The 24385-nt window shown below is 40.7% G+C and overlaps 1 pseudogene across 2 annotated transcripts in view; it reads right to left on the bottom strand.

The window, feature by feature from the left end:
- Positions 1-24385, bottom strand: part of LOC149156759 (putative pentatricopeptide repeat-containing protein At3g13770, mitochondrial pseudogene) — an 82214-nt pseudogene that overhangs the window by 24020 nt on the left and 33809 nt on the right. The window contains exon 2 of one of the 2 annotated variants that reach the window (XR_016262335.1): positions 21995-22202. The exons of the other annotated variant lie outside the window; for it this stretch is intronic. The product of XR_016262335.1 is annotated as a putative pentatricopeptide repeat-containing protein At3g13770, mitochondrial pseudogene, transcript variant X1 (transcript). The remainder of the gene's footprint in view (positions 1-21994; positions 22203-24385) is intronic. 2 annotated transcript variants of the gene reach the window in all.

Below are 24385 nucleotides of genomic sequence, written 5' to 3'. Positions count from 1 at the left end.
TGGTGGTTTGTTCTGCTTGTTGCCTCATCTCATCCAGCTGATTCAACTGCTGGATTCTCTCTTTCTGTGCTTGATCCAAATCAATTAATAAATCTGCAGCTAATTTGAAAGTGTGAATTTGGAATTCAATAGGAAGCATGACATCCTTACCGTACACCAACTGGTATGGTGTAAATCCAGTGGTATCTTTCCAAGTAATCCGGTAAGCCCAGAGTGCCTCCTTGAGCTTCTCCTCCCAGTTTTTGCGGTTCATTGCAACAGTTTTGGTAATGATCCCCTCCAGAGTCTTGTTGGTTGATTCCACCTGCCCATTGGCCTGTGGATGGTAGGGGGTACTTTTCCTATGCTTTATTTGGTACTTGTCTGTGATATCCTTCATGAGCTGGGAGGTGAATTGGGTTCCTTGATCAGTGACAATTTCTCTTGGCACTCCATACCTCACAAAGATCTCCTCAAAGAGGAAATTGACTACTGTGTGTTCGGTTGCTCTTACCAATGCTTTTGCTTCTGCCCACTTTGTGACATAATCAATACACACTAAGATGTACTTCTTACCATTAGAGGCTGGGTTGATCGGTCCTATGAAGTCCAGAGCCCACTTATCAAATGGTTCTAAGTGAACTTGGGGCTGAAGGGGCATCTGATCCGTAGCTGTGGGTCTGCCCATCCTTTGGCAGCTGTCACAACTCTTTACATACTTCTTGGCATCCTTGAAAATGGATGGCCAATAGTATCCAAGAGTAAGAACTTTGAAGGCTGTCCGCTTCGCTGCAAAATGCCCACCACACGGTTCATCATGGCAAGATTTTAAAATGTCAATTACCTCATCATTTCGGACACATCTCCTAATGATCATATCAAAACCAGTGTAGAAGAGATCGCCATTAAGCCAAGAATATCTAACACTTTGTTTGATTAGTCTTTTCCTTTCCTTTGCAGTGAAATGTGGAGGTGTTCTACCTGTAGACAAGTAATTAGCTAAATCAGCAAACCAAGGAGTTACTATGGAAATTGCGAATAAGTGCTCATCCGGAAAAGAGTCCTCAACAGGAACAATCTCACCTGGATTTTGTAGTCTAGAGAGGAAATCTGCCACCTGGTTTTCTTTACCTGGTCTATCTAGCACTGTGATGTTAAATTCCTGCAACAATAGTAACCATCTGGTAACTCTGCCACTAGTTATTGGTTTATTCATGAGATGTCGAATGGCAGAGTGATCAGTATGTACAAAGACTTCATAACCAGTTATGTAATGGCGAAATTTGTTCACAGCATAAATGATGGCAAGTGTTTCCTTCTCTGTAACTGTATAGTTTAGCTCGGCAGGTGTGAGATTTTTACTAATGAAATAAATTGCATATGTACAAGATTCTTCTTTTTGGCCTAAGCATGCACCTATGGCAGTGTCAGATGCATCGGTAAAAATATGAAATGGTAAACTCCAATTAGGCCCTCTCAGGACTAGTGCAGTAGACAGTTTCTTCTTAAGTTGTTCAAATGCATGTTGGCAGTTCTCAGTCCAAGTAAAAAGTACATCTTTGGCAAGAAGTTTAAACAAAGGTAAGGCTATCTTGCTAAAATGTTCAATGAATCTGCGGTAATAGCTAGCATACCCGAGAAAACTTCTTACCTCTCTCTGGTTCTGTGGAATAGGCAAATCGGCAATAATCTGTATCTTTGCTGGGTCAACCTGGATGCCTTGAAAAGAGATATAATGGCCCAACACGATCCCTTCATTTAGCATCATGAAGCACTTTTCGTTGCTGAGGGACAGGTTAGCTTCAATACACCTTTTCAAAACTTTTTCTAGATTTTCTAATGCATGATCAAAAGAATTGCCATATATTGAAAAATCATCCATATACACTTCAACACAATCATGAATCAAATCAGCAAATATAGCTAACACAGCTCGCTGAAATGTAGCTGGAGCGTTACAAAGTCCAAATGGCAAAACATTGTAGGCATAGGTGCCCCAAGGACAGGTGAAGGTGGTTTTGTCCTGGTCTTCAGAGGCAATCCGGATCTGATTGTAGCCACTGAAACCGTCAAGAAATGAAAAGGATGATTTGCCGGCTAGGGTGTCTAACACTTGGTCAATGAATGGCAGTGGGAAGTAGTCTTTGAGTGTGGCTTTGTTCAGCTGTCTGTAGTCAACACAGATACGCCACTTGCCATTCTTCTTAGGCACAATAACCAATGGGGATACCCACTGACTGTCAGAAATAGGATATATAAAGTTGACTCTCAAGAGTTTTTGCAACTCCTCTCTGACAATGTCTTGGAGCATGGGGTTCATTCTTCGTTGTGGTTGCCTCACCGGTTTAATGGTGCTATCTGTGTAGATGTGGTGAGTGCATGTGTCGGGGTGAATCCCATGCATGTCAGTGTAATCCCATGCAAAGGCTTTTTGGTACTTTGTCAAGAGTCTAATCAATTTTTCTTGTTGAGATGAGTCTAGGTGGTTACCTATGTTCAAAGTTTTGCCCGGACTGATCTCTATGACTTGACTCTGAGTATTGGTGATGGATTGAACAGGAAAGATGTCATGAAATGTAGATTGCAAGGAGTGGATAGTGCATGTTTCTTGAAAGTTCTGAGCGAGAAGTACATCTGCAGCATTATATTGTTCATTTCTCAAGTTTTCAGATATATCAGGCTGTGAGAGAAATAATTCTACCAAATCAGTATTATCTTCATGGAAATCATAGATCTGGTCAATGCTAAAAACAGATTGTACCTCCTCTTTGTCATTAAATTTGTCATCAAGCCACAAGTTATGTGTGACTGCAGGTGATTGTGCTGATGGGTAGAGGGTGAGTTGTTTCCTTTCGGTCCCTCTAGAGATAATCATGTTACCTGATCGGCATCCAATAAATGCATCAGCAGTCGCTAACCATGGTCTGCCTAGAATGATAGGATGTCCTCCTAGATTGGATTTGGGTTGCAGGACTAGGAAATCCACTGGATACTCCCAAGAGTCCAGTGAAACAATGATATCTTCCAAAATCCCCTCAGGAATGACTTTGGACCTATCAGCTAGCTCAAGAACAATTGTGGTATGTTGCAAATTCACAAGCTGGAGTGTTCTCATAGTTTCAAGGGTCATGACATTGATTGCAGCTCCAAGATCTATCAAAGTGTTTGGGATCCGTATGTTGTTAATGATAGTGGTCACTTTTGGAATGCCCGGATCAACATACTTCTCCATGGAGATGGTATTGGTCATAAGGCCTGCCAAATTTCCTAAAACATGAATGGTCTGCGGATCAATCCTCTTCCTAGCAGGTTTCTTGAGACACATCTCTTTGATGGCTTTGGTGTAAATAGGAATGTCCTTTATAGCTTGCAGCAAAGGGATTTTTATGTAGACATTTTTAAGTTCATCCAAAACATCAAATTGTGGCGGAGGCAATGGTGGTCTGACTTGGACCAAACGGTCCGGAAAAGGTGGTTGCAGTGACTGCATTTGTTTATCTCTGGTTTCACTGCTTGGTTGTGTTTGAGTTGTTATCTCTTTTTCTTTTTCTAAGTTTTCTTCTTGCTGGTCTGTTATTGGAGAATCCTTCTGAAGCACCCTACCAGACCTCAGATTAATGTTTTGTAAAGGCAATGTGGAGTAGGAAGTTCCTTCTTCCACGTTATAAGCTGGCCTCTCTGCTCTATTGTTCGGATTTGGGACAGTTTGAGCAGGTATTTGTGTTGGTCTGGGAGGTTGTGGATTAGTTGGAAATTGAAGTTGTGGGACATTTATTTGTGGAGGAGCAGGCAGAGTTTGTTGAGAAGGCTGGGACTGATAAACAATTGGCTGATGGTGCTGCTGATATGGCTGTGAATGTGATGGATATGGCTGCTGGTACTGCTGATATGGCTGTGAGTAAGGTGGATATGATTGAGGATACTGATGGTAAGATTGGGGATATTGTTGAGATGGTCTCCATTGATTTTGTGATTGGTTTCCATGCTGCCATGGCATAGGTATATTCCATGAGTTTTGTGCATACATCTGATCATTCATAGGAAATTGCATGCTTTGATTAGGAAACATACCTTGGGGTGTTTGCCTTGGTTGCCATGGTCGCTTTGCACCCATGTAGTACACGTTCTCCATCTCTGTGCTGGCTGCCATGTTACAATTCTGCACAATTTTAACTTTGGGGCAGTTAAACATATCATGATGCTCAGTACAGAAAGTACATACTTGTATATTTTCTAGAGGACAGTCTTTTAATGCATGCTTCTTGCGACACTTGGGGCAGAAAATGGCCATGATATTGTCTTCTTCCTCTTGTTTCTTTTTGGCTTTTAAGGTATCAATTTGGTTTCCTAGAGTACTTAACAAATCTGTTTTGAACTCTTCTAAGAGATTACCAATTTCAGCCCGGGTGACACTAGCAGAGGCAGTTTTTGTGACCCTAGAGGGCAAGGTTCTCTTTCCCATTTTGGCCTTACTTCTGGAATATTTTTCACACAGTCCAGCTATTTCTTCAAAGGGTAAGGCAGAGATATCACCTTTGCCCATTAGGTTGAGATCATCCATGTACTCTTCCCGGATACCTTTCAAAAATATGGTGCGGACTAGATCAAGAGGCATTGTTCGGTGTTTAGATTTTTGCAAGTTATAAACAAACCGTTCTAGATATTCTTCTAAGGTCTCATCCTCCTGCTGACTCATTCTAAAGATGTCATCTTTAGAATCTTTGGATCTGCAATAAGGCTGATATTTCCTCAGGAATACCCTCCTCATGTCATCCCAATCTCCTATGGCATGTTCCCCTAGCCCCATAAACCATTTCAAGGCTGCTGCCTTTAATGTGGCTGGAAATAATCTCAGTCTGTGAGCATCATCTGTATAACCATAAGTGCGACACACAATGTCGAACTCAAATAAGAATGAGTCCGGATCCTCAGATGCCATACCATAGAAATTGGGTAGCACGGATGGGGGTATATTTTTCATTTTAATCTCCTCATCCTCCTGTGGTTCTTGTATAGGGAATTTAAAAGTGGATTCCTCTTCCTCTTGATGGGGGACTGATCCAGATCCCTCCTCAGCCATTTTGCTTGGTTTCTTAGTGTCTCTAGGTGGAAAAGAGGGAAAGGAGGATTGTTTGGTAATGGTGCTACTTTTCCTTTGTGTAGAAGCTTTAGGAAAAGGTTGCTGTGATTTATGTGCAAACAGAATTTCCCTCTCAGCAAAAGTAATATGCTGTCCTGAATAAAATTTCTCAGCTAATGTTTGAATATCCTCCTCAGTTGGTGTTGAGTCTGCTCCTGATGATGATGGGTTAGTGTTAAGATGGTGGGGGGTTTTCACAAATCTCCCTTGATTGTCCCTAAGTCTAGGCATAAATGAACATGATTCTAACTGTGTTTTTGGTTTTTGTGAATTAAATTTTTTTTTTTTTTTTTTTTTTTTTTTTTTTGCTTGTTTGAATTCTTTACTTACGCCTCCCCGGCAACGGCGCCAAAATGTAGTGGTTCTAGCTAGGGTACTAGACTAGACTCTATATTTAATATCGACAGAGGTGCGTAAACTTAGAGGCGTGGTCTAAGATATATAGACATAAAGAATTACCGCCCAGGTGATTATGAGGGAAATTGCAAGGCTTCCTTACAGAAGACCGTGATATGCAACCTATCCTTCACACACCTAGATTACCCTACTGATGTATTTGACTACAATGCTGATTATGACATGCATCTATTAAAGCAAACTGTGACTCTAAAGACTGTGTATGATTATGGCAATGATTCTAACCTCCTTACAGAGGTATCACTCAGAAAATCTTTGCTCAGGACACACACACAACATGCAAGATATGTACACTATTAAGCTGTATAAAAGGAACATGAATAGACTGAAAAAGGAGGCAGAGTTTATAAGCATGTATCTGTAAATCACACGAGGGCCAAATCCCTTACAAGATTCTCGTTCCAGGCCCTAATGCTGACCATTCAACATAACAATAAACCCTTCTGATGCGCACACCATATACATATGCATGTAATGAAACTTAAATCATAAAAGAATTGAAAACTCATATGACTGCAACCCGTATGCTATGTGAATCAACAGTTATATAAATCGAAATTATAATGCAATCTGTGTGATACATAAATCGGAATCAATGCAACGCTGTGTAAGCACAGAGATTGAAACTAATACAGCGCTGTGCAAACACACATATATATATATATATATATATGAACTGAAATGAAATATAACAAAAACGAAGAGCAGTATACCAAACAAAGGACGCAGGGCCCGTCCGCGCCTAAGGGTATACCGACTACCACCGTTCAATCAATCAACCAATGCAAAGGAGTGAACACACGTTGGGACTGTAAACGATTCTCTGTGTATTAACTAAACTCTGTTCGAAGCAAATGTTTCAACTATTGATTAACCATCAAAAACATTCAACCACTGTATTTACATACGCGTACATACAGCCATGTCATAGATGCAGTGAATGCACATGCTGTTGCCGCGTTTTTACATAGCTTTTGCAAAATGTTTCCATACCATAAGTTTCAAAAAGAACAAGAAAAATCAAAATGAAAATAGAACAATGCTGTTGCTGCTTTTATGCGCCAGAGTACCCTGCTTTGACTGAGGTTGACCGCATGCTTAGGAGGCCCGATTTGGATGGAAGATAGGTGATTGTCCATCCTTGGACATTCCACTTTTCGCCCATGCTTTCCGTTCTCGCTCATCCGCTGCGCCACATGTCAAACGGTAAACTCATTACAGGTTGTGGGTACTTCCTGTAGTCAAGTCATCAAAAACCTCTAATTCTGGAACATAAAACCCCTAAATTAATTCTTATGCAATCTAATAACTATAGAACAATTAATAATCAATATTCAAGGATTTTGAGGGATAAATGATGAAAGTGTATGGATAAATGATGTGAAACTGGGAAGGAAAAAGGGTCTTAGGATGATACCAACACACGCCTTGCCTTCTCCACTGCACGAAGCTAGTACATCTCTTTGGAGGAGCAGGCAGATGTGGCTGTAATGTTCCACTGATGGGGCTAGCAGGTTTACATGGTGTATTGTATGATTGTGACTTACACTTCTTTATATAATAAAAGCCAGCACATTTTCATGCATATGTTGTTATTGTAGTTGGACTGCTCCAGTTGCCTTAATGATATATGTTGTTTAACTTACGTACTTGTATATGAACTAATTTGTATGCAATTATATGAATCTTGTTGTTAATGTGTTGCATATGTTGTTAATGTTGTCACCGTCCGTGTCAACTGCTCTGCCAGACATCAGACAGACCTTTCTCTGAACCTTGTTATATCAACCGTCACACTCGTCTCGGACTGATCCGTGAGTGTTGTTCGTGTTATCTTACCTTGTATGTTGTGACTGCTGCATCCGTGTCGACTGCTCTGTCGGAAGCTGTGCATGTCCTTTGTGTTGTGTGTTCCTAGCTGAGTTGGGACTGATCCCTTTCAACTTGGAACTCACCTTCACCTTCCTCTCCCTTCAAAGTGTTGGAACCTCTCATACTCATTCCTTGACTCACTGCATCAATCACACCCTTGCTACTGACAGAGTTATCTTACTTGCCTCTGTGCAACATCACGGTCAAGGCATTACCTTACGACCCACTACTGGGACTCCTACACCAAACGGTCTAAGGTCTAATTGGGACTTCTTACCAAGGAGATCCCCTTGACATGTTGGCGGGTCCAGCACCGTCAACAGATACTCAGTAGAGAGGCAAAGAGACACACAGAGGACGCAGCGCAGAGGCCAGAGAGGATGACGCAAAGCCAGGAAGGGCTCACATAGGCCCCATGCAGAGCAACGCAAAGGCCTCCATGCAAAAGTCCAAGATTTGCTGGGAGGCTGACGTTTCTAACCTGAGAGGCATGGAATTAGCTGCTGGAAGCAAATTGATCTCCAGCAGAGGTGAAGCAGAGCCTTAGAGGCTGATGCAGGGTCAGCGCAGAAGCAGTCGGGGAACTCGTTGGTTCAGCTACCGAATCAGCCAAGACTTGCAATGTAGAGTGAGGTAATCTCACTAGTTTCTCTTGCTGAGTGATATTCTCTGTACTGGATTGCCAGCAAGGCATCCAGTAGTTGTACTTAGAAATACTTTAGCTTAATAATAAAACACTCAGATTTGTTGCACTGGTTTTCCCGCATTGGGTTTTTCCGGGGACATTTGTCCAAAAAATATTGTGTCATTTTTGTTGTATCTTTCTCTATTGTTCTGTTCTTGTTTTGGGCATATTATTTAATTGGTATAGGCTGCATTGTATTAGCTTCGATATTTGCTGTAGGAAATAGTAAATAATTTGTTTATGTAATTAACAAATAGGAGAAGTTTAATGAATTGTTGCAGTAAGGATTCCGATTTACGAAATTTTCACATACTTCACACAAATATCACCCTCAACTATCTAACTAGACCAAGTTCCGTATAAGTTTTCACTCTCTTATGTTAGGGATGGCTAGATGGATAAACTTATTAGGTGTTTCCAACCCCCAACAGAAAGTAATAGGTCCCAAGTTAACCCCTTAATCCATAGGTGAATGTGTAGATGGTAGTAATGGAGTGGGTATGACTTCAGGGCAAGGAGCCATATCCAAGTGACCAGCTAATGGTGATCCAACATCTTGAGTGTATAGATATAAGGAGGGAGCAAGCATGGAGGCATGAGTTATCCCTTTTCCTTCACCTACTTTTTCCACCCGTCTAATGTGCCTTTTACTTCTTTATGATAATGCTTTCGTATGGATAATGGGTGCATAGCTTAGGAGCCCAAGCTTATATTTTAGAGATTTAGCATTTATAATGTAATATCCTCTTCAAATTAATTTCCAAAGGGAAGATGCAGTAGCTTATTTAAACCTGTAGTTTGTAGTCATTTGAAAAGGGGGGAATCATTGTCTAATGTTACTTAGGCAACATTAGATCATAATAGTTCATTTGGGGCAAATGGAGGGAAACTTGTTAGTCACTCAAAATAGAAATTAGGAGGGAAAAAAACCCAAAGAGAATCTATAAAAAGGAAAGAGGAGATTCATTATGATCATCATCGATTATTATTCTTTTTGATTTTGGGTTGAGGCTCTTGGAGGGTTTTAAGAACCCTTTTCTCAGATTGGTTTCGGTGGGGAAAGATTCCACCTTAGCTAATCCTCCTATTTATCTTGCTACAAGACCGAATTCTGGCTAAGCATAATTTTCTGAGGCAGCAAAAGGACTGAGATTTATCTATTTATGGTAGTGAATTAATTTTATGGGTAGCGGAGTATTCTTGAGGCTGTGGACTACTTCTTTAGAGCAATAAAGGCCCTTCTAGAGACAGCGAATTGGTTTTCTGTGGAAGCAAAGGCTTTTTGAGGCAGCGAGGATTGGGTTCAACCATTTTGAGTCAGTGGATCGTCTTCTCTAAGGTTGGGATCAAGCCCTCTAGGACAATGAATCAATTTATCTGAGGTAGCGAGGCTGGGATCAATCCCTTTGAGATAGCGTGGCTGGGATCAATCCCTTTGAGGTAGCAAACCATTTCTCTGAGGCAATAAGGTCTGTGACAAATTCCAACCATGGGACTAGACTTCTCTTCTCGAGAGGACCGATTTTGATTATTGAAGTGCTCAATTTGGACAAGGGAAAGTGTATTTTTGAATTAAAGCCCACATGTGCATATTTGATTAGGTCAGCCCTAAAGCAAATTGGACACCCTTGGAAGGCTATAAATACAAGTGACCTCAACCTCATTTGGACATCATCTTGGATCATTCTTCTATTTCTCTTTCTTGGTTTTGGCTCACACAAGTCTCAGACAGGGCTCAGAGAATAAGTTCGCACGAAGGTGAAATTGTAGGGTCTGAAGCTCCCATCTTTGTTTTGGGGTTTTGGGTCACAACTACGGACATGTCATGAAGAAATATCGGTTGCAACCGCACGTAGGTTGGCTCATCTATGCGGTTGAAGCCTCTCATCTACACACACAACACACCTTCCCTGCGGTTGGGACCTAGGGTTTGGATTTTCAATTGACTGAAGTTTTCGTCAGTTGACTCAGGTTCGACAGTTGACTACAGACAACGACAGCTGATCACAAGCCTTTGAATCAGGGTTTTGAGTATTAGCATTGCTGGGTTCATTTCATGGATATTATTTAGTTGATTTTGTTGGATAGGTTTATGCTAGAAGATGTGGATCATTGTACTTTCTTTTGCTGAATCATTCAATGACAATCTAATAAGAAGAAGAATTTGCAAGGGTTTTCCCCATAGTGGGTTTTTTCCCTGGTCTCTGAACAATACCAATGTCTTTATGTGTGAATGTTTTTCTTCCATTGTTCCTTTATGTTCCGCTGCATTAATGATGATATTGTTATTTCTATATAGTTGCATATGTTGTTGAATAATGATGTAAATTTGAATAATATTATGATGTTATGGGGTGAATTTAATATGCAAATAATGAAATGCAATTATAAAAGCAAAGAACAATATAGCCCTAAGAAAAATTAACATGGTATCAAAGCTAGGTTGAAGAAAAGTCATTAAGATCACCCCTATGAAGGCACCTTTCATGAAAGCAAGAGAAGATGGAGGAGACCTAAAAGAATACTAGGGTTTGAAGGAAACCCTAGGCAATTTGGTTATTATGGTTTGATGGATATTATGAGATTAGGGTTTGGGAGAAACCTTGGTTTATGGCAAAGATTTGAGATATGCAATCTAGAAACCCTAGCATGATCAATGTGGAGATGTTCAAGCACTTGTGACAGATTTGATGTAGCCCTAGATGGGATAGTCTCAATTAGGCCTTGGTTATTGATGAAGTTGATATATTGAAGGCAACAATGTTATATGGTCAATGGACACTCATGACTCTTGAATATTGGTTCAAGAGGGAGATGATCACCTCTCATTGAAAATACGTATTTTTCGATTTATATTACTTTTTTATGTTTTTACTTTTGTTTAGATCATTGATTATACTTCCTGCATGTATAATTGAGTATTTGGATACTTCTAACCTCCTGATAAGATGTGATAAGTAGATTCTTCTTGAGGATCATCTAACGGTGCAGGAAAGGATGGCTAATGCAGGAAGAGAAAAGCTACAGTTGCCCATGACAAGGAAATTGACAAAATACTACAATTGCCTATGTCAAACAAGAAGGTGCACAAGTATTTGAATACTACAAGGTATATATGATATGTTGTTTCAATGTTATGTTTCAGTTGCAATATTGGATGGCAAGGTAAGCCCTAAGGTATGATGAGAATGTCTCCTTCACAAATGGCTCATGCATGCATATCTGTGACAGCCCCACCCAGAATCTTCGTACAAGTTGCATTGTAAATGCATTGTAAATATTTTGCAACAATTGAAAATCAAGAAAAAGGGGACTAAGTCAAGGGACACAGATTCCAGCACTAGGGAGGAGGTCACTTGCTTGGGATGTCATGGTTTCTTGTGCAAAGAAAAAACCTGAAAATGCAGGCTAGCCATTAAAGGCTGGTTGGTGCATGAATTAATGAAGGAGCTCTTGGAAATTGAATGATCTACAAGAGGAAGTATGCAGGCCCATGTTGCTTGAGAAGCAACCATAAAAAAAAGGACAGGGATTTTATGGAGGAATTGCGCACTATAAGCCAGCGAGGACACAACCATAATGATGGCCGAGGGAGAGGCCAAGAAAAGCTAGAGGCATAGGATCGAAGGAGGACATTCTTTTTCGGAAGAGACAGAATAAGGAAAGACACATTGAGATGGAGGAAGAGACACAAAGAGACGGAATAACAAAAAAAAAAAAAAAGAGAACAGTATCGAGGAAAGACTCGGCAAGAGCTTCCAGCACACACCGCTAAAGAGAAGAGAAGAGAAGGGGATTGGTTCTCAATCCCTAGAAGATGTGGATTGAGTTGCTAGTCTCTAGATCCCTATAACAACTTAGGGTCCCTGGAGGCTATGGGTTGAGATAGGATCCCTGGAGCCCTATAACAGCTTGGGTCCCTAGAGGCAGTGGGTTGAAACAGAGGTCGCTGGAGCCATGTAACAACTTGGTCCCTAGAGGCTGTGGGTTGGGATGGAATCTCTGGAGCACTGTAACAGCTTGGATCCCCTGGAGGTTGTGGGTTGAGATAGAAAACTCTAGAGCCCTGTAATAGCTTGGGAAGAGACCATCCTGAAGCAGAAGCAGAGGAAGACAAGAATGAATACTTGAGGTTACCGCTTGTACGGTACAGTGGATTATGGACTCCTTGGAAGGGGGTTGAATTAGTGTGTGCGCACTTGAGGGTGAGGTTGGGTGCCTCTGGACTCCTGATGTCGGCTAAGCAAGTAGCTGTCAGTTGGTGGGATTGAGGAAGGAAGTCCTCTAGAGTCTCAGAATCAACAGAAGTTGGTGTGCTAGTCCCTGAAGCAAGAAACCCCCCTCAGATTCTGGAATCTGACTCGAGGGTGACAACTACAAGTAAGTGTGGCTGCAGTTGTCTACGGTTGGGTGGAGAGTCCTTGTCCAAAACACAGTTGCCCTGCAAGTCCAAAGATAAGTATTTGTTTACGTTGTTTATCTTCTATTGAATCATGTTGTTGTGTTGTAAATAATGGTTCTGGATTTTGGAACTACATCATATTGATTATGTTTGCATATGTGTTACATCCTTGTGGGAATATGCTCTTGATGTATATAATAATATATAAATATATGCGTTGAAAATATAGATGCATGTGTGTGAAAGTTGAAAGCAAAAATGTGTGTAATGATTGTTAATGGTAGACACAGAACATCTGATGCATAAGAGGCATAACGAACTACATGATAACAAAGAGTAAACCACAATGTTTTGTTGAACATGGATCTCCATACATGTTTAATAGTGTGAGGAGTAGCACATAAGTAACTTAATGAGAAAGAGACTGAACTCGTTACATATCATGGCCGAGCCATAAGAGCTTGGATTAATACTTGAGAGTAGTGGGTTCTAAGACCCTTTTTATAAATATGAAGATTACATGGGAGACCCTCTCCATAGTAGGGTCTGTACGCGCTTGTGTGTCATTTGTTGGCCAAGTTACAAGTTGCGGTGTTGCATGGCAAGAAATGCATTAATGTCAAAGGTCATTTTTCCCTAGGACCAGTTGAGCCGCCAACTTTGCCTGAACGTCTTTCAGCCTTGCATTTCTAGCAAGATGGATACACATTGTTGGCGTCTTGAGGTGGCTGTCAAGGCACCTGAAGGCTCTGCGTACTGGCATGTAGCTGCTTGCAGGTTCGACGCAGGATCTGGTACCGTCAGCATGTGGCAGGAGAGGTAGGAACCTCTCGGGAGTCTATGCCAAGCCCGTAGTTGGTAAACCACGCAGGAGCGCCCATGCCAACCTGGGTGGTATTCCCTCCCATTGGGAACAGAAGGCACATGGGCCACGAACTCATTAGAGAATCTATCACCTAAGCTCAGGAGGGATAATGTCATAGGCCTCCCTAAACAACCAAGGGCATCGTCATGAAACTATGGAGCACGTCTGGGAGTCTACCAGATTCTTGAGAAAGAGCCATAGTTGGCAAGACTAGCTCAAAGAAGCCTGTGCGGCGGTAGAGCTTGTAGCTGAGGAGGCTGCAAAGCTCTTCGTCTAAGACATTGCGCGATGCAGAGACGAGGTCCTTTGCCCGAGTCATGAACTTATAGGAAAATGTTGGGCTAACCTTATCCTCTGGACAGTCAAAACCCTAGTCAAGGGAGCTTTCGATTGGTGGAACCAAATTCACTTCATGTGAATGGTCAGCGTGACAGGGCAGAAAGGTCGTAGAGCCTGAAGCCTGAAAGGTAATTTAAATTAGAGTTGGGGACTTAATGGCAAGGACATCGGGGTTCTGTTGAGAGACGTTGATGGAGACTTCTTCCGTCACGCGGATCCGTCAAGTCGGGAAGCTGCCAGAGGTGGCCACCCCAGAAACCTGGAAGGTCGGAACCTTGGAGCCTTGAGTGAGAGATTCTTAAAGAGTTTTGTGTTCCAGGGTTCCCGGTTTACGACGCAAAACCAAATGTGAACCCAGACGCCAGGGAAACCCTCGCTCTCAACAAATGGAGACTTATTGTCAAGAGGAGATGAAGTCAGCATGAGGTCTTGAGGAACACGTGGCAAGTAGTTTGGGAGCTTTGGGGTATGCCAAGGAGCCACATACAAGTGACACTTGGACCTCCCGCAGGTCGACACGTGGTGTGGATGATATCGACCTAACATCACCCTGGGAATGGATAGACCCCAGGAAGTGAAAACCCCATGAACGGGAAGGGCTGAATTCCCCAGGGAATCACATATGCCAGGGATTATCACTTGATGGCGCACTAGTTGATGGAGAAATTCTCTATCACTTAGGGTCATTAACTCGAAAGTAGTCAGGCTTATGCGTCGGGGTTGGGGTCCCAAAAGAACATCGATGAATGGCGTGTGGAGGGTCACGTGGCATCCGGGAGTACTGGAAGCCCATAATTATTGTGAAGAGCAATATAGGAAGGTCAAATTTTGAGGGGGAGGCCCCACTTGAGAGCTCGAGAAGTTATGAGGGCCTCGGAGTCGAGACACGTTAGTTGTGTTAAATTGTGCAACTATGGCCAAATTCCACTTTGGACAGCTCATTTCATGGAGATAATCATTGCATTGAATTCCTCTTTTCGAGAGGACCAAAATTGACTTTTGAAGCACTCAATTCGAATAAGGAAAAGTGGATTTTTGAGGTCAAGCCCACAAATACAAAATTGTCAAGGTCGACCTTGGGTCAAATGACACATCTCATGGACAAAATGACACCCCTCAAGTTGCATATATATACAAGTGCCCTCTTGCCTCATTTGGACATCACACAACACACATTCTTCTTCTCTCTTCAATTGTTTGGTTCGTACAATTTAAAGGCAACTCTATTCTTCTTCGCATGTGCGAGGGTTTGGAGGATTCTTTGACTTCTCTCTTTGGCATCTTTGACTTGTGATGATTGGGTATTTGGTTTGGCTTGGTTTTCTTGGGTTTTGGATCTGATTAAGGAGGCCGAATTCAATGAGGAAGGAAGGATGAAATTCTGAAGCAGCTAGACCACCTTTGACCAGCGTTAACCAAGGGTCAAAAGGAGACTTTTGACTTCAATTTTCTTGGAGAAGATCTGTACCATCAAGCCACATTTTTGGGCTCTAAAACCGAGGCATTTTGAGGAGTTTGACTGCTATTGACCACAGAAAAGAGTTGTACTCTTTCTCACTCCATTGACCAAGTTGGACTGAAGTTTTTCGAGTTGTTTTGTCTGATCCTTGACCAACAAAAGAGGTTGCATTGACTGGGCTTTGACCGAATTAAATTGAAGCAGATTTGACCATGATTTGACTATTGTTGACTTGATTGGTAGGGCAGTGAACTGTTGTTGACTTTTTGCAAATTCAATAGTTGACCTAATTTGACTCTTCCTCGTCATTTTGACATTCAGAATTTGAAGACAATCTAATAGAAGAAGATTTGCAAAGGGTTTTTCCCACTTGTGGGGTTTTTTCTTGGTCATTGACCAAATATTGTCTCTTGTTTCTTGGTTGTCTTTCATCGTGCATTTGAATAATTGTTCTATCTACTATTGCTCTATTGTCATTGGTTAAATTGAAGAAGTGGAAATTGTTAAATTGGATGTTATTGGATATTGTTAAAGTAATAGTTGCAACATAGAACAATTGATGAAAAATTTACATGGTATTAGAGCCAAGTTGAAGACAAGCCCAAGAGACATAGAGCAAGAGCATCCATCTTCTAAGCAGCTAATTGAAAGGAGAAAATCTTTTGATAAAAATGTCTACCTCTTATTTCAAAGACAATGAAAAGCTAGCTGACTCATCTGGCTTTGCAGCATGGAAGACCAGGATCAATGTCACCTTAGATGAGTATGGACTATGTGGAAGGAAAGATTTCACCACCACTAGGAAATGCTTCTCAAGTTGTCAAGTCCAAGTATAAGAAAGGAAAGGGAAAGCCATCTAAATCTAGAAGACCTCTGTTGAAAATACTAAGAGGGGGGTGAATCAGTATTTCTTTTCAATTGTTACTTTTACCAGTTAGATCACTTATATTTAGAACACAAAATGAACAATAGAAATAAATGCTTTTATTAATATAATCTTTACAATGAATCAAGTACGATATAGGTATGGATCCAACCCTAGATGAAGACACTGATCTTCAATCTCCCAGACTCCAACCTATATTTGCCAAGCACTGACTTGGACTTCCAAGGCTCCAACCTTGTCAAATCTGAGGCACCAACCTCAAGGGCTCCAACCCTACTATCTACTATTGCTCCACTATCATTGCTTAAATAAAGAAGTGGAAATTGTTAAGTTGGATGTTATTGGATATTGTTGAATTAATAGCTGCAGCATAGAACAATTGATGAAAAAATTACAAGTTGGACAGTCAAATTTTGGGGGGGTGTCTCAAGTCGAGAGTCGAGAAGCCGTGAGGGTCCCGGAGTTGTGACACGCTAGTGGAAGATCGGTATTCCGGAGGGGACTACGAAATGTAATCACAAGGTGAGTCGAAGTCCAAGAGCCATTCCGAACTAATTAGCAAGGAAAAAAATTTGTTACCCCATTCCTCGAATGTGAAATGAAGGGGTCGGGTATGTTACAATATGAAAGTGAGTTTGATTCATGGTACTTATGATGATATGGTGCAGTTGGTATCTTACATTGTATTAAGTCATGGTAAATTCACTTAGAAACAATGATTTTTGATATATTGATATGGTTGATATTTGACAAAGCATCTCACATCTTAGACATGATGGATTTCATAAGAAGGCTAGCTCATTGTTTTTTATATATGGTAACTTGATTCGATTATTAATGATTGTGATAAGCATAGTAACCATGATGGTAGAAGTATAACAATAAGATTAATATTTAGGATCTTCTTGTTGACCTTCCCTAGATTTTGATAAGCTTAGTGAATTGGACAATGTGATAAATCTGGATGCCCTATCTTGATGATTGAATAATTATGATCTTTCAAGTATGATGATAAATCTATCAACTGCCCTAATCATAAGATTCTAACTCATAGTTTTAAAAACCGGTCGGCATGAACTGGAAACCAGTCAAACCGACTAGTTCATTGGGCGGTTGGGTCAAACCATACAAAAAACCTGGTTTAAGAACCTATTTATCCTAAAAACCGCATAAACTGGACCAAACCGGCCGGTTTAGGGCCGAACCAACCGACTTATGGTCAAATCGGCTGGTTCATTGCCAAGGTTCAGTGTACTTTGTGGAAGTTATAGGAAAATCCTTGTTAGGTTAAACTCAAAGCTACTTCATTGCCTATGTAAACAAAGAGCATATTTTCTTAAGAACTGGATCAAGAGAAGGAATGCCTTTGAATATATGAAGATAAGCCTTAGTGCCATCCTACTTGGCAAAAAAACACAACAACGCTCCCTTTGGTTTTCAAAATGATGATATATGAGGCACTTTGTCTACCTCAATGCTTGCACAACAACTATGTTAGAATCAATCGATCATCAAAATCTGAATACACTGAGCAAGCTTGGAGATTTGATGGAAGATGATGATCTCACACTAGGTTCTTGCTTAATCAATACCTCAAACTCATTGATGTGCATGTCCTTCAATCATTTAGGCAGACTAACTAGGATCATGATGACATAATGTTTTAATGTGTTTTGACTCTTGACTAGGGGCTTATTTATAGCTTTGACAACAACGCACTAGGTGTTATAGATAGATATGAAAGGGGCTATACTTGTGAGAGATGAGCATTGCTAATATCATGTTGATAGCTTTCCAAGGTATATAATATCATGTGTACCAAGAGGACTTCCTACTCTTCTTGACAATCATACAAGGAGCTCTAACTAAAATGAAACAATGCATGCATTTAATCTTTTTAGGCCCCTACCCCATTGTTTTGAAGCATTGTTTTTGGACTTTATAGGCCATTTAGAGCCTCATTGCTTATGTATTTTGTCAATGATATGTATTGCACTCGTTGCCATTTTGATATATTCACCTTTACATGGTATATAGATGAACAAACTTTGCATATTTTGTCTCTATTGGCTTGGAATCATGGTTTTAAATCTTAAAAATAGTTTTTTTTCATTACAAATTAATTATTTAATATATTATTTTTTTAACTAGTTCATTGAGATCTTACTAGTCCCAGTTTGACCGTTTCCGGTTTGAAACCTGGTTTATTAGGTGGATCGGTTCGGTCACCAGTTCCAGTTTTTAAAACTATGTTCTAACTCTTTATGAAAATTTGATGTCATGTGATGAGAAGTAGTTGAAGCTAACATGTTATGACCATGATAAATATATGTTGTAGAACTTGATATACTTGGATTTCATGATCTAATAGTTTTGTTGATGCTTGACAGTATTGTAGACAGGCTGATGACTTGAATGATGATGACTCAAGTGATTGCTCATTAAGAGGGAGAAACTTTTCATATGATCCCTACACCTATTATCATTTGCATTGAATGTATAGAAGATTCTTTATTGTTGAAATAAGATTTTTGACTGATATCTAATGTTGTTGGTCTACAACAAGTTCTAGTATGAGAAAAAAGGGTTTCTCTTAGTTTAAGCCCCAACCGCACGGAAGAAGGCTCAAGAGTGCAGTGATATCTAGTAGTGCAAGCACAGGGCATGAACTCATCACCTGCTTGATCTTCTCAAATGTTCCATGTGCTTTATCGGTCCAATTGAAAGCCCCCTTTTTGGTGAGGTCTGTAAGAGGCATTGTCAAACTGCGAGAATCCCTTAATAAACTTCATATAGCATGAGACCAAGGAAGCTTTTTAGTTCAGTTATATTTTTCGGGACAAACCATTTGATGATTTCTCAGATCTTCTCTTGATGGACCTGAACCCCATCATTCCCAATCACATGCTCTAGGTAGAGCATTTTTGTCATCCAAAATTCACACTTGGACTCCTTTGCATATAGTTCCTATTCTTCTAGAATCCCCAATACCTCGTCCAAGTGCACTAGATGATCCTCCCAAGTCTTGTTGTAGACAAGTATATCATCAAAGAAAACCAGCAAGTACTTTCGTAACTATTTGTTGAACACATGGTTCATGCATGACTGTAAATTTGTGGGGTCGTTGGTTAGCCCAAATGGCATAACTAGGAACTCGTAGTGCCCATAATGGCACCTGAAAGCTATCTTCGAGATGTCCTGCTCCCGAACTTGAATTTGATGGTAGCCTGAACAAAGATTTATCTTCAAAAAATATTTGGCTCCCCTCAGCTCATCCATCAACTCATCTATCCTAGGAATAGGATTTCAAATCTTGATTGTCCTCTTGTTAAGGGCCTGGTAGTCAATGCACATCCACAAGGTACCATCCTTCTTCTTAGCCATCAACACTGAAGACGCAAAAGGACTGGACCTAGGTTGAATATGACCCAAACTCAACAACTCCTTAATGGCATTTTCAATCTCAGCCTCATAGACCTTGGGATGTCGGTAGGGACTGGTTATGATCACTTGCACACCCTCCTCCAATTCTATATCATGCTCAAAACCCCTGTCTTGTGGTCTACCGGGAAGGATGTCAGAAAAAAACTTTCTAGTATTTATGGAGCAATACCTTAATGTCATCTAGATGTTGTCGCAATTGATCTAGTTGTCTGTTGTCTGTAATGAAGCACTTGACTGCCCACTCAATGTCACATCGTCGCAACACCACCTCCATATTGTTGATGATACTATATTCGGTGGGTATTGATGTATGGCCCTCAAAACAACCTTCCTGCCAACCGTTGGGTCTGTAAACTCCATCTCCATGTTCAGTTGATTGGTAGTATACTTCCCAATGTAATAGAGTCATTAAACTCCTAGCATCACATTGGTGTCTGGCACATCCACCATGAAGAAATCATATGTCATTTTGTAATTCCCCATTGTTAGCTTTAGCTTGGGGATATATCTAGTGAAATTCATTTGATGGACACCTAGTATGGCCACTACAAAGCCATTGAACTCCTATGTCAGGATCCACCTCTAATCAACTAAGGTTGCATCTATGAAATTGTGGGAAGCACCACCATCGATCAAGATCGTCACCTTGTGTCCCACCAGAACTCCTCTGACCCTGAAAGTATTATATATGGGAAACCTGACATGGATGCGATAATAGGGACTTTGCCAATAGCCCGTGAAGTCTCACCCCCATCTGTTGGTTATCCTTGTCCCTGTACCTGCTCTAGTATTGGCTCCTCATCATCATCATCGCTATCACTCTTTGAATATACCTCAGTATAATGGGCCTTCCCCACCTTGTCCTTTCCTGCACACCTGTGCCCTGGTGGCCAAGGCTCCTGACAGCTGAAACAAAGCTTCTTCTTTCTCAGCTCCTTCTGGGTATCCTCATCCATCTTCGATTTCTTGGTCCATTCCTTCTAAAAAGGTTTGACCTCTTTACTCTTCTGGGGGGGAAGAACGTTGAGGAGTGAATCTGCTCTTAGGAACAACATCCTCCATGTCCCTCACTCTGTTAACTATACTGCGAATAGTGGTGGGTTGATAACCTTTAACCCAACCACGTAGGGGCTCAAATAGCCCCTCCACAATTAGCATCACTAGCCTAACCTCTGAAATGTCTATGGCCATAACTGTTAGTTTCTGAAATGCTGAAATATAGGCCTTCGCACTGCTTGTCCGCCTGAGCTAGGCCAACTCCCTAAAATGAAGCTCTAGATCCTTCTTGTCAAATCGCTTTATGAGCCTCTAAGTGAACTCAATGTATGAAGTGATGCTAGCATGACCCATGGTCACCAACGCATGGTACCACCACTCATGGGCATCCCCATCTAGATGTAATCTCGCCAACTTAATGGCATCTTCCTTTGTCATCTTACATAACTAGAAATATGTATCCAGCTTCTCTACCCATGACCGAGTTGGGCATTTAGATGACCCATCAAAGCAAGGGATGGTCACCTTTCCCAATGTCTTCTGCAACTCGTGACTTTGCCTCAAAGACTTATGAACTGTCTTAGGCTTGCTCTTTAATTAGAGGGGGCAGAAGTCAATGAAACTCATAACAGTTTGGAACTCATGTCTCAATGCTCTATACTGCTCCAAATAATCTGAATAAGGAATCCCCTAGCTTATATGCTATGTCTCGTCTTTTGTTGTCTCATGTATGAACTGAGGCATATTTGATCAGGGTACCCTATTATGTGAGTGTGAATGGCTTAGCATGGTAAGACGGGCATGGCTGCCCTCAACGGTGTTGGACCCCTCACCATTGACAGAATCCCTCTCGATGGAAGTCCCTTCGTTTGCAATCCTGGCCATTAAATCTATCATCTCCTTTTTGCCCTTAGCCAAATCATTTAGTGCACTAAGAGGGTTGTTAAATGCTTGACTCTCTTTATCCCCCATGTTTGGCTCCTCTTTCAGGTGTCTCTTCTACCCATTTCCCCTTGCAAGGGGTTTCTTCTTCTATTTTAGGAATCTCCCCTTCCTTCAAAATGGGAGTGGGTTCTCTGGTTTTGTAGTGCCTTTTGTAAGTGGCGTAAGGGTGATCTTTTGAACTCATTAACTATGGTTATAATCTGCCCCTTGAACCTCACAGTTGTCCAAGAACATGACTTGATACCACTGTAAGATACCCACCCATAAGTACCTTTGATTTCCCAACAAAAAACTAAGATTTTAGTGAAGTTTTCTGGGTATGTTTTTGTCAAACAAATTGATGCCTTATAGTTGTAGGTGTAAATTTTGTTTGTTTTGTCTTGAGTAAAAGCGCACCATAGCACAAAAATGTAACCAGATTTCAACCAATAACCAATATATCATGCAATACTCAAAAATGACACTATTCACTAATAAACATGTACATTTTCAACAAGTTGGAAGTTGTAGTGCCATTATATGAACTCAGTAAGGAAATACATAACAATGAGTGTAACAGAGGAACCTGATTTCACACACAGCAATGGACTTCCAATTTAATGTTCAGCCCCTTAGGAATATCTATAATGGTGGCTACAAAAATCGAACCCCCTTTTCTTTCAATCTTTAACCTCTGCTTCAGCCAAGAATACGCTGCAGGAGTCCACTTATTGACTGATTTTACACGCACAACATCCAAATGTGTCTCAGCCACTGAGTAAAGAGGATGCAGCCTGCACATAACAAGATGACTTGACTCAATAACGAATATAATACGGCCCCTTCAGATAGTAAAGAAATATGACCAGCATATAGAGATGGCACCCACTGGGAAAATGAAGAAACACGATTCAGGTAAGCTCAGAACTTGTCCCATTGAAATGCCAAACTCAATCCAGCAACAACTCGTCCTCCCAACTGATATAAGCTGTCATTCTCTCTCAAGAACTTCGACCCAATAAGTAAAGGACTCGACCAGCAAACAAAGATAAGGAATCGCATCCCTTTTGGCAGAGAAACTCGACCAATGTGAGCTCAGATATGGCAGTTTCAACCCACTAATTCTATGGCAGAGTGTGGTCCCTCTTTAATGTCAATATTGACCTTAGATTTGGCTAGGACCTCCCCTTGTGAAAAAATATATAGAAAGCACAATATCAAAAGATAGAGTCAATTGATAAAACCTTGTACCTCCTTTATCTTCTACTAATCTTCTTCTCCTTGGTAGCACAACAGTGAAATCTGAGTTTTTCCACTCTCTGAACCAATTAGGTTGTATAATTTCAACGTTGAAGCTAGCAATGGCAGTTAGGGTTTTCCAAACCCTAAGCTTCACTCCAAAAACTCTCCAAAAATTCATTTTTTCAAAAATGCAAGTGGTAGAATGTGAAGGGACTCTTCACTTTTCTCGTTATATAATTAAGTGGTCACTTTTGTCGCCAATTTACCTTTTTAATAATTTAATTTTATTAAGTCACTTTAGGAACTTTTTCACTTTATAAAATGAAAGTGACTTTTCATTACCCTAGGATATGTCCCATTTTTCACCCCTTAGGCAGTTATAAAGTTTTCCTAGGCGAATCATGTTCTATTATTAAAAAAATTCCCCTGCCTTAGCCTACGGGAACTTATTAGGCTAGCGGAACCCCATCTTATGTCTTCTAAGTGGTTGGAGATATTACAACCATGGCAAGCGTAGAACCCATCTGTGAGTGTCTAGAGGGTTGGTAGGAAAAACGCGGGGGAGGTGAGTGTTATTTGACCTCTTATATATTAGTTTCCCTTTGGCATCAAAGGGACCTAACTCATTTCCAATGAACCAAATTGGTTTAAGTGGATAGTAATAGGATACTTTATCATCTATCCGTTTTTCAATGACCTCACAGAGAAACCCAAGAGATGCTTCCCCGCATTCATTGGTGACAACCCTAGTAAACCCATAAGCATGGATCGGTGGACCTCACCCACAGGGATTCGAACTAGGCCCCTATTGGCACAAACTAGCCAGATGCTCAGCACCATTGGTGACAACCCCTCAGGTCCTTTATCCTTTTTACATAGAGATATAGTCATATAGCTCACTACATACACACACATATATTAGTTAGCTATATACTTAGGTTGTGCTAGAAAAAGCTTTATGTTAGTTAAATATCATTAGATTTTTTAGTAACTTGTAAAATGTCCAATAGAGTGCCATTAATGGCAACAATGAGCAGAGAAGATCTAGGTAATCCCACACAGATTCCATACAGCAGTTTGTACAACACCCTTAATAACAGCAACAACAACACAACCTCCTTCGGCAATTTCATACAGCCGTAATTGGGGCACACGGGCATCTATGGAGGGGAGAGAGATAAAGGGTCCATTCATGTCGTCATTAGTTTAGTTCCAAAATTCCAATTTAGATGCTTTTTATATTTAGTAATTCAATTCTATTTTTGAGTTTGCTTGAGTTAGTAGATGTATGCACAGTGAACTAGGGCACTTTGCATGTGGAAAGTTTCCAACATTGATGAGGTGCAAATTCCTAGAAGAGAGAGATGCATGCACTCTCCTCTAATCCACGCAGCTTCCTAGGAATAGTTCTTTCATGAAGGTTGAGAGTGCTAATCCCGAATGCCAAGAATAAATCCTAGGTTTAGGTTTATTTCAATTCACGAGTTATTTTGCATGAGTCCAAATTCATTGTACCTCCTAGTCTATAAAGAAGATGGCAAGGGTATAGGTTTTGGGTACAAGAACCAAGACGTATGTGGAGCGCATTAATGAGACATAGCTAAAGTGGTGGATATTAATAATATAGTTTAATATAAATATTATTATCCAGTGAGCCTATAAGAAGAATGTTGTTATTTGCTAAATGTATGTTTGAGTTTTAATACAAATCTTCAATTCTTTGTTTGCCCTAACT

The sequence above is a fragment of the Pinus tabuliformis genome, chromosome 9 (genome assembly GCF_031772625.1).
Source record: "Pinus tabuliformis cultivar Carrire ecotype Pingquan chromosome 9, CPIR1, whole genome shotgun sequence".
In the NCBI taxonomy this organism is placed as follows: domain Eukaryota; kingdom Viridiplantae; phylum Streptophyta; class Pinopsida; order Pinales; family Pinaceae; genus Pinus; species Pinus tabuliformis.
This window is presented reverse-complemented; position numbering and strand designations above follow the sequence as displayed.